This window comes from Diorhabda sublineata, chromosome 9, assembly GCF_026230105.1.
Source record: "Diorhabda sublineata isolate icDioSubl1.1 chromosome 9, icDioSubl1.1, whole genome shotgun sequence".
In the NCBI taxonomy this organism is placed as follows: Eukaryota; Metazoa; Arthropoda; class Insecta; order Coleoptera; family Chrysomelidae; genus Diorhabda; species Diorhabda sublineata.
In genome coordinates, this window is record NC_079482.1 from 610,321 (window position 1) to 622,366 (window position 12,046).

At 30.2% G+C, this 12,046-nt stretch overlaps 1 protein-coding gene across 2 annotated transcripts in view; it reads right to left on the minus strand.

Moving 5' to 3' along the window:
- LOC130448810 (disintegrin and metalloproteinase domain-containing protein 10) overlaps positions 1-12,046 on the minus strand; it is a 50,491-nt gene that overhangs the window by 37,559 nt on the left and 886 nt on the right. The gene's annotated exons all lie outside the window — the stretch shown is intronic.

A 12,046-nucleotide genomic window follows, 5' to 3' on the forward strand; every position in this document is an offset into this window, starting at 1 on the left:
CAAAAATATTTTGGAACGCGAATAACTCGAAAACTATAGGGAAATCGAAAAAAACTGCCCAAACAAAAAATATAGAGCATAAAATTCTCCACCAAAAAGTATTCCACGTATTTGTTCCTAACCTCAAAAGTTTCACCTTAAAATGGGTTTATATACTCAAAAATATTTTGGAACGCGAATAACTCGAAAACTATAGGGAAATCGAAAAAAACTGCCCAAACAAAAAATGTAGAGCTCAAAATTCTCCACCAAAAAGTATTCCACGTATTTGTTCCTAACCTCAAAAGTTTCACCTTAAAATGGATTTATACACTCAAAAATATTTTGAATCGCGAATAAATCGAAAATTATGGGGAAATCGTAAAAAACTGCTTGAACAAAAATGTAGAGCTCAAAATTCTCCACAAAAAAGTATTCCACGTATTTGTTCCTAACCTCAAAAGTTTCACCTTAAAATGGGTTTATACACTCAAAAATATTTTGGAACGCGAATAACTCGAAAACTATAGGGAAATCGAAAAAAACTGCCCAAACAAAAAATATAGAGCATAAAATTCTCCACAAAAAAGTATTCCACGTATTTGTTCCTAACCTCAAAAGTTTCACCTTAAAATGGGTTTATACACTCAAAAATATTTTGGAACGCGAATAACTCGAAAACTATAGGGAAATCGAAAAAAACTGCCCAAACAAAAAATATAGAGCATAAAATTCTCCACCAAAAAGTATTCCACGTATTTGTTCCTAACCTCAAAAGTTTCACCTTAAAATGGGTTTATACACTCAAAAATATTTTGGAACGCGAATAACTCGAAAACTATAGGGAAATCGAAAAAAACTGCCCAAACAAAAAATATGAGAGAATGAGAATCTAGAAAATCGGAATCGCCCAATTTAATTTCGAATTTAAACCCATTTCACCTCTACTATTAGAAATATCCGAAATATATACCTACGAGCCGCCACTGATAAAGTTTCTATCCATAAAATGTATCCCCTCGTAATCTAACATTCTTAAAAGTACTTTTGGAAACGATCATTAAAATTATTCCGATTAAATTATATTTAACAGTATTTTTATTTTCTTTCTCTTTATACCGCCGCGTAAAAACAGATCTGCGCCGATAAAATTTTAATGAGATTCTTAGGAAATTGCCGTTTTTCGTCTTTCCTGGAAATTTTACGTGTTCAAAAGAAAACTTTACAAAGAGATATATTTTTTGTTCGTCTTCATTTGCTCATAAAATATACGAAATACCACGAAACAAAAAATGTACAACAAAATTTGACATTTGACACTTGACACTTGAACATTAGTCCAGGCGCCGGATGGAATCGAGTATACAAAACCGGCAACTATGCCTTTTTCCGGCTTATATGATCAATTTCCGTGAATACAAGGCGATAAATCGGGTGAATAGGGCGGAACGGAATGATTCTATACGATAAAACTCTTCCTCATAGTACACCCGGCGGTTTGAGCACCCCGACTTTCGGTTACGTCAAATTCCTTAAAACGACTCACGTATTAGATCGTCGAACTGAAAATAAGCGTCCGAAACGGCCGAAATTTTGATGAGAATTCACATGGAACCGAATCTGGATAAAAACGTGTCTTCTATATCATCAGAAATTGTTTAAATTAGTTGGATTTTCGGAAAGCTTAGTGCTTGAGTATAACTTCAAAACCCTTTCGTGCCGATGAGATTATAATCCGATCGCGGCTTTTGGTTACGCAAATTCAGAAATAAGGGTTGTTTGGTTGTTTCCAACTAGATATATATATATATATATATATATATATATATATATATATATATATATATATATACCGAAAACGGTAGTTGGACGGTAATCCCTCATTTACAACTGTCTCGTGCACAGAATCTTATTATAGCATTAATATTAATAGTCCAATTCTCTCTTGTACAAAGCGGAATATAATATGAAAGTTACTTTGTTAACCAATTTTAAATTTCTACTGAGATAATATACGATATCGCAAATCTGACAACGCTGTCGATAAATATTAAAAAGACAGTATGGAAAACGTACAAATAATTCTTAAAAACGGGCTCTGTTAACGACGCGTCGCGTTCCGGACCTATAATTTACCCGGCGCGTCTTTTCCGATGATAATTTCGATCGCAGATTGGAATTTTGCGAGTCGGGATGATCGGCATTCCATTTTGTGGTCGGATAAAGCTAAACAGTACGTTTAATCGGCATAACTGCGGATATTTCGAATTGCCGGCAAACGTTAACTAGTTTCGATATTGGTGAGTCTCATCAGAGCGATGTAATAACCTCTAGTCCGAAACGATCGTGTATTTAAACTATACCGACGAATTTTTCGGTTCACCGTGTATACAATTGGTCGAAAATACACTTCCTGATTGTTGCTTACCGTTGCGTGACTACGCTTTCCGTATTATCTGTTACCAAGAATAGACCACGACGCTTTATGCGGGTTATTTTCAAAATTTGCGAATATTTAACGACTTTTTTACATATTATGGTAATTATTTCGTCACGGTATACACCGGTGGTCTTTAAATATTAAATAAAAACGTTAATTTTCACAAAAAACTAACCAGAAAGACCATTTGGGTCCACTGTAATTTCTCTCCACTTATTTAGATCCCTACTTTATATTTCTCTTACCCCCCGGTATCTTCCATGCAACTCGTTTGAAAAGTCTGTCTTCGTCTATTCGTAGAATACCCCTCGAGTTTTAAAATCGCGAAAACAGAACTTATATTTCAGTATATTTTAATGGTTAACAATCCGTAGCTTTTACAGGGACAACCTGTACAAACTAAACATAACAAAACTTATTTTTTCCCCCGTATACATCTATCTACCTGCTTGGGATCGTAATTTTTTGTTTTGGGTTGTGAGTTTTATAGATACGAAGTTAATTATGAAATGGAAACGAAAAAAATATATCGTCCACCCTGTATGAAATTATTCGAATCGATTTCGTGCTACTTTTATATAATCTATATGAAACACAGTTAAAGGAGAGGTCAGTTAACCTAACCTCATTAATAAATGAAATAATATGATTCAATCTTTAAATTCCGAACAATTTTCGTATCGTTGATTTTTGTCGCAGTCGCTTATTTAGATATTAATATGTAGTTCAAAGTTCAAACGTTTTCGATGAGTCGATTTTATGTGTCCATATGGTGTTCGCGCCGACGTTTATAATCTAGACAACAGAATCCACATTTTGTGTGTTATTCTGAGCAGTATACAAAGAGACGCGGAGGGATATGGAAATAATGATCAATGACCTCTGTTGTCAATAACAGTCATACTAGGAAACTTCGCACATACATATATATACATCGTTACGTGGTCTTCGATATTATAAATTTAGGTTAATAATATTTAGATATAATTTGCTTTAGTGTTTATTTATGATGAAGGAACTGTCACCTTTCAAATGTGTCATATAAAGCAGCGTTGCCAACTCAAAGTTATAAACTAAACTTTAATTTCATTTTATATGTACTGAATATAGAAGCTACATTTTGAATCAATTTTTTTTTTAATAAATAGTTTTACTACCTCAGGTACTTCGTATTTCATTAAATTTTATTTTATATTTATTCACGAGTAAGAATGTATATATAAATTGGTGTAATTCGCAATTAAAAATTGCAATTGACACTAATTGACGTTACTTTATTCTGATGAGATCCAAATAAATCAAAATCGGTCGAAGAAGTCAGCGTTTTTTTAATACAAATGCGAGACGTTTTCGAAAAATATATAATTCAATCTCCCTCGTGACATTTAGCAACGAGAGTAGTTGTTGGGATTCGATTTTCGAAATTACGATTTTCTAGAAATCTAAAAATACACCACACGAAATGTCCATTCATATTTATCAGGAAATAAAAAGTAATTGTTTCCAGTTTGGATTTTAAATTTCGGAAATAAAATTACTTGGGTCTGATGAGATCCAAATAGATCAAAATCGGTCGAAGACGTCAGCGTTTTTTTAATACAAATGCGAGACGTCTTCGAAAAATATATAATTCAATCTTCATCTTGGCATTTAGCAATGAGAATAGTTGTTGGGATTCGATTTTCGAAATTACGATTTTCTAGAAATCTAAAAATACACTACACGAAATTTCCATTCATATTTATCAGGAAATAAAAAGTAATTGTTTCCAGTTTGGATTTTAAATTTCGGAAATAACATTACTTGGGTCTGATGAGATCCAAATAGATCAAAATCGGTCGAAAACTTCAGCGTTTTTTTAATACAAATGCGAGACGTTTTCGAAAAATATATAATTCAATCTCCCTCGTGACATTTAGCAACGAGAGTAGTTGTTGGGATTCGATTTTCGAAATTACGATTTTCTAGAAATCTAAAAATACACCACACGAAATGTCCATTCATATTTATCAGGAAATAAAAAGTAATTGTTTCCAGTTTGGATTTTAAATTTCGGAAATAAAATTACTTGGGTCTGATGAGATCCAAATAGATCAAAATCGGTCGAAGACTTCAGCGTTTTTTTAATACAAATGCGAGACGTCTTCGAAAAATAAATAATTCAATCTCCCTCGTGGCATTTAGCAACGAGAGTAGTTGTTGGGATTCGATTTTCGAAATTACGATTTTCTAAAAATCTAAAAATACACCACACGAACTTTCCATTCATATTTATCAGGAAATAAAAAGTAATTGTTTCCAGTTTGGATTTTAAATTTCGGAAATAACATTACTTGGGTCTGATGAGATCCAAATAGATCAAAATCGGTCGAAAACTTCAGCGTTTTTTTAATACAAATGCGAGACGTTTTCGAAAAATATATAATTCAATCTCCCTCGTGACATTTAGCAACGAGAGTAGTTGTTGGGATTCGATTTTCGAAATTACGATTTTCTAGAAATCTAAAAATACACCACACGAAATTTCCATTCATATTTATCAGGAAATAAAAAGTAATTGTTTCCAGTTTGGATTTTAAATTTCGGAAATAAAATTACTTGGGTCTGATGAGATCCAAATAGATCAAAATCGGTCGAAGACGTCAGCGTTTTTTTAATACAAATGCGAGACGTTTTCGAAAAATATATAATTCAATCTTCATCTTGGCATTTAGCAATGAGAATAGTTGTTGGGATTCGATTTTCGAAATTACGATTTTCTAGAAATCTAAAAATACACCACACGAAATTTCCATTCATATTTATCAGGAAATAAAAAGTAATTGTTTCCAGTTTGGATTTTAAATTTCGGAAATAACATTACTTGGGTCTGATGAGATCCAAATAGATCAAAATCGGTCGAAGACGGCAGCGTTTTTTTAATACAAATGCGAGACGTCTTCGAAAAATATATAATTCAATCTCCCTCGTGGCATTTAGCAACGAGAGTAGTTGTTGGGATTCGATTTTCGAAATTACGATTTTCTAAAAATCTAAAAATTCACCACACGAACTTTCCATTCATATTTATCAGGAAATAAAAAGTAATTGTTCCCAGTTTGGATTGTAAATTTCGGAAATAACATTACTTGGGTCTGATGAGATCCAAATAGATCAAAATCGGTCGAAGACGGCAGCGTTTTTTTAATACAAATGCGAGACGTCTTCGAAAAATATATAATTCAATCTCCCTCGTGGCATTTAGCAACGAGAGTAGTTGTTGGGATTCGATTTTCGAAATTACGATTTTCTAGAAATCTAAAAATACACCACACGAAATTTCCATTCATATTTATCAGGAAATAAAAAGTAATTGTTTCCAATTTGTATTCTAAATTTCGATAATAACAGTACTTTGGTCTGATGAGATCCGAAAATATCGAAACCGGTCGTAGGATTATGAGTGTCTTGATGCAATATTGAACTTTCGATATTCAAGAAGGTCGATTAGCGCCACGTTAGTAATTTTTTTTTTCTAAATTATTATTTTTTATAAATAAGAAGGTCCCATTGATACTATAATATAATATAATAGCAATATTCGTCAGTTTTGATTCCGGGATTACGAACTTTCAGTTACTCCGTTCTGATGAGATCCAAACAAATCAAAACTGGTCGAAAGATTATGCTATTATGTCCATTTATGTAATAATATGTAGTTTTACGAATTTTTAAATAAAAAAAAGCTGAAGAAGTAGTAGAAATCATCTAAAAACACATCGAACGTTGTGATATTTCTCTAAAATTATATTTTACATAGAAACGTATCCGTATATTTGTATATAATCATATATGAATCCATCTCCCTTTTCAGCTCAACGATTCGTTTCAATATTTCAATATTCCAAAGGTAACTAAGTCGTTCTGAAATAAAATCGATTTTGTAGCAAACGCAGTTATGCCGTTTAAGTCCACCCTTTAAGTTCTGACCTACTTTAGCGCCAATTCACCATCTTTCGGATTAATTTTTAGGGATACTCGCGAACGGAAACGGAAATATTTCATTTAAGACCGACAAACATTATTTTGAGAATGCCGTTTTCCTGGAATCTTCCACGGAATACTTTTTTGCCGTATTTACTACTGAGTCAAAAAAGACATACACGACTCGAAATCTACAAAAGTTATTCGATGTCAAAACTTTAGGATTTTTGGGATTTTTCTCGAAAACTGTGAGTTTTATCGAATAAAACCTCAAATCAAAGTTGTAGATCTCGAAATTTTGTACAAAAATGGTCTTCGAGATTATTTTTCTAAGAATTACCATTTCTGAAAAATCCTGAATCCCCTCTACACAGATTACCGGTGGTTAAGAACGCGGCGCGTCGGCAACAGAGCCCGTTTTTAAGATTTTCTTGTAAGTATTCGTAATACTATTTTTTTCCATTACAGTTTCTCATTACTATAATTAAATGACTTATAGTAATTACTGTATGTGTGTATTACTTTCGTTTCTCGTATTTTCAAATTATTGACCTTGTTTAATGTAATACTTACTTTCAATATCGATTAAATCGTGATTTTTGAATACATACGAGAAAGTAAATGAATATTTTCACCTCGGTGCCATCTGTTGAAGTATTAGGTAGGCAAATAGAATTTTTCTACCTCAATTATATCTAGTTTTAAGGTCAATTTCTTCAAATCAAACGCTCTAGAGAAACTTTATAATTAAAATATGAGTTTACATACACTCAACAACTAACTACCTAAAAATATTCATATAAATAAAGAATAAACAAGAACAAGAATAAATAAGAACGCACGCTTCGTCAACGATTCACCCTGTATATACAGTTCTATCCACCCTGTACAGACAGTTCTATAGTTCAAAGTTTGAGCTTGATTTATAAAGATACAACGTTTTTAAAATAAAATATTATTAGTCTCAGTTGGGTAGTCGGTTTTGTTCGAATGGACTATATCAATACACGACAGTTTTAACTAATTTTGAATTCAATTAATTTATTTTCAATACAGTTGAATGTAATTTTAAATAAATAATTTATTTCTTGAATAACACTATATATTTTGATAAGGTAGCTTTTACTTTTAATAATTACATAATAATAAACGAAAAAGAAGCGGAATTAATAATAAATTAACACAGATGTTTTTATTTTTTGGTTGTGAGCATTTAACCATGGAAAGTACTGGAATTTGTACACTTACTAAAAGCAAATAATCCTTCTGAATGCATACACAGCTCTACGTAATTATTTTTATTTGTTAAAATGTATATTTTTGTGGATCTTTCATGTACTTTTTACGAATATAATTCGATCTTATATATATTTTTGTAAAATTTTGATAGATAACAACGAAAAACGAATCAAATTGTCAATCACCTCATAGTTCTTCTTCTTTTTAAAGTTGTGAAGGCCTCAGCTGTCAGGGCTATTCGGCCTGTTTTTCTGTATGCATACAAAATAATTTTTATTTGTTAAACCGGATATGTTTGTGTATTTTTCATGTTTTCAAGTGTACTTATATATCGTTTTGCTAATTCTAACCAATTTCTAGCATTATAATTTAATATTTGAAAAATTTCACACTTCTTAGTTACATAAATATATTTTGAAAATCAGGAACGCAGAAAAATAAAAAGTGATTTAGATACGCGATTATTCACGGGGAAACGAATAACGGCAAATGTAAGTATTATACTACTTCCGCTTCTACTGATAAACAACAATCGATAGATTTTCAGATTGAAACAATAGTCGTTTCCAAATAGAATCTAGATACCAATTTCCTTAATAAACCGTTAAGAAATAAAGAAACAAAATCGTATTATATTGAGCTATTAAACCAAACATTATTATAAATAAATAAAATAACTATTCAATTAATTAGAATTCTAGATTTTTCGTCGTGGTTTAACTGTCTGTTGTCGTAACCCTATCGATGTATGCATCATTACACAGATAATGACATCGCTGTCATTGTGCGGCTAGACGCATCGGGTTTACGAACCGACTATTATTGAATTTAGAACTAATGATATCGAGTGGAATTCCTCATCATTAGTATCACGTTTTTTTTTTTAATCAACACGTTCATTTCTATTTATTTGTATGAAACAAAATCTGCCACTATAATAAATAATAAGACAACGAAGTTTAATGTATTTGATCGGTGACGTCACGCGAAACGAGAATATGCACTTCCTCTCACAAGTAAGGTTCATACATAGAAGTTAGGTTACGACGTTTTTAAAACTTCTAGTGTTTAAAACCGTATATAATAAATAATATATGTATTGGGCGTTTAAAAAACTGTGACAAATTAGATTTATATAACGTAAAAGTAGATATGACAATAATGTAAATATAACCATAGAAAATTATTGAAATGTAATATGCGATTCTATGTCAATTGACCGTACTTGATGTTCCATGATAAACAAGGAGTTTCTTTACTTCACTACGGCACAATTAACTCTTCTTTTTTTTTCATGGTTATTCTATTAATAACACACTACGTCTCTGTTGGTTAGTTAGTCATGCAAAATCACTGAATCATGACATAAATTAATTCTAGAATCATAACCTTGAAAAAAATTCGATAAGAAATCGAATGTGGCAAATTTATATATTTGTAATCTGGCAAATTACGAAATTGAAGTATAGGGTGACTCACGTTTTGTTTCGTCTATTTGTAATTAAATTTTGGATTTTCCCTTTTGGTTCTGCATATATTATTATTATTATTATTATTATCGTTTAGTAATAATTTATGGAAGTAATTTTGAAATGTGTCATAGTTAAAAATTTCACAGTAAAATGGAACAAATTTGCTTATGTAAATTGAGAAAATTCGAAACCGCAATTTCAACGATTTCGTAAAAATAAACAAAAAGCATGAATGGTCGACTTGATCAATTATTAATCGATAAAATACAGGGTTACTACTAAAAATTCATTGATCTTACTCTGGTCACTGTGAAATTAAATTCTATTCTATTCTAATGATCCTGGCAAGGATAATCGTACTAATTCGTGAAATTATTATTCTTTATCAAGCTTTTAGTAATTATATACGATTTCAAATTATTCGTACGTTTAGAAATGGGGAAAATTCGAGTTTAAAGATTCTACAACATCTTATTCTTATGATCCTGGCAAGGATAATGATATTATTTATAGTATTATCACGTGTCTTTCATAGGAACACAAAATTTTTGAATTAACTGATCGTTTAAAGCGAGTAAAATAAGAAAAAAAGACCAAAAAGTTCATTTATAATGATCCTGATGGTTCTGGCAAGGATAATTGTTACGAATTTGTGAAATTATTATTCTTTATCAAGCTTTTAGTAATTATATACGATTTCAAATTATTCCTATATTTACAGGGGTACCAATTGAGAAATATGACGTCATTTTGTTAAACGGCAACCCTGGTACTTTATTAAATGACAACACTGTTATTTTGTTGAATGACAACACTGTCATTTTGCAAAGTATCTTACTTTGCCCCGAAAATAAATACTAAACATATTCTGATGTATTATTATACAATCAAAATGGGTCACACTATATATAATAAAAACAAAATATACCTTAAATGGTATGTGCTTTTAGATGTAGTAATTTAAAGCCAATTGATAACCTTGAAACAACTAGAAATTTATAAAAACGAGGGTTAATTGTGTACTTTTTCTCGAGTATACGTAATTAGTTCGATTTTCATATATATTTTTGTAAAATTTTGATAGATAACAACGAAAAACGAATCAAATTGTCAATCACCTCATAGTTCTTCTTCTTTTTAAAGTTGTGAAGGCCTCAGCTACCAGGGCTATTCGGCCTATTTTTTAGTGACTTCTGAATGCATACAAAATCATTTTTCTTTGTTAAACCGGATATTTTTGCTAATTCTAATCAAGTTCTAGGATTATAATTTAATATTTGAAAAATTTCACGCCTCTTAGTTACATAAATATGTTTTAAAATGTGACTAACATCAGGAACGCAGAAAAATGAAAAGGGATTTGGTATATGCTTCTAGATGTAGTAATTTAAAGCTATTAATAACCTTGAAACAACTAGAAATTTATATAAACAAGGGTTAATTGGAAAAAGATAGAGAAAACGTGTCATTTTCGTAAATAATTCTCAAAACAATCGTTACAAACATAAAAATTGAATCATTTATGTATATACTGTAAAATAATTTCCAGAAATAATTTGTTGAAATAGAAATGAGTTTTCCAGTTAACCAAACACGATAACCTAACAAGAAATTGATAATTCTATGAATCACTTTATTATTCTCAAGGTTACATCGACACAGAAAACGAAGAAGAAAAGTACCTAGAAATTGTTTTTATTCGGAATGGATAATTCTAAGAAATATGCTTTTTAATACAATTCTATTGACTGTTTTCATGGAATTAACGTCCCAATCATTAGGTACATAAAATTAGAGGGCAAAAAATGATTTATTTGACGTTAAAATAAATTTAAGACAATCAAATTGAAAATAAAACCAACATTTTTTGTTGTTGCACCTTACTAAAAAATGTTTCTAATCAAAAATTTGAACTTAATATGAATTAAGTTATAATGACATTGACTACGTTTTCTTTTGCTTAAAATTCAATTAAACATGTCTGTATTGTAATAACACAACAAAAAATAAATATGCATAAATTATTTAACAAAACAATACGTTAAGTAACAACTGCTTCGACCTACATTTCTTCTATAGAAATTCGAATGGGTACAAAAAAACTATTTGGATTTGAATAAAAAGTGTTTGTTTTAATTTAAAAACCAATAAAATCTCATTAGTACAATAATTTTTATATTGACCTTATAACTATACCATATGGAGTGTAATTTCCATCCTTTAGGAAACATTTTAGGTTAGAAAATTAGGTTAGGTCAGTCCAAACAAACCAATTTTAATAAGAACTAAACAAGATTAAGATAATTATTTATTTAAAAGTAACTTTGAACGAAGTTTTTTGTTCTAATCAATAATTTACGACGTTAAGATTCATATTTTTTTATAAACCTCGTATAAGAATAAAATTATGATTTTATTTTAGTTTTTTGATCACGCAATAATAGCTTTCTTCTTATAAATTAATGATAAATAACGGTTTCCGTTATATGGTACACTCGTTGTTTTCCAATCTCCATTTTTTCCATTATTTCCTCTAATATTATTATCTATACTTTCTTTTTAACTTAATCTTTATTTTGATTTGAACAATCTACCATTTTCTAACCTAACCTCTCTGATCTAATTATTTCCCATCTCTAGATTCATGATGGTATCTCTAACACCCCATCTCTATTTGTGGCCCAACAATTTTGTGGTTTTTTTTATTAAGTAAATGGCAAGATTTCACTTCTTAACTTTAACTATCCCGGTATAATATAACGTGTTTTTAGGGTGTTTTTGATCGACAAGACTCAATTAAAAATTATAACAAATTGAATTATTAATCATTAATTAAGACAAACAAAAACCTAATTGATTTTGATCTATTAGGCAAACTGCAATACATGAACCTCGAAGCAACAATATTCAATTATTATTTTTTATCAAGGTATAAAATATTCAGAGATAAATA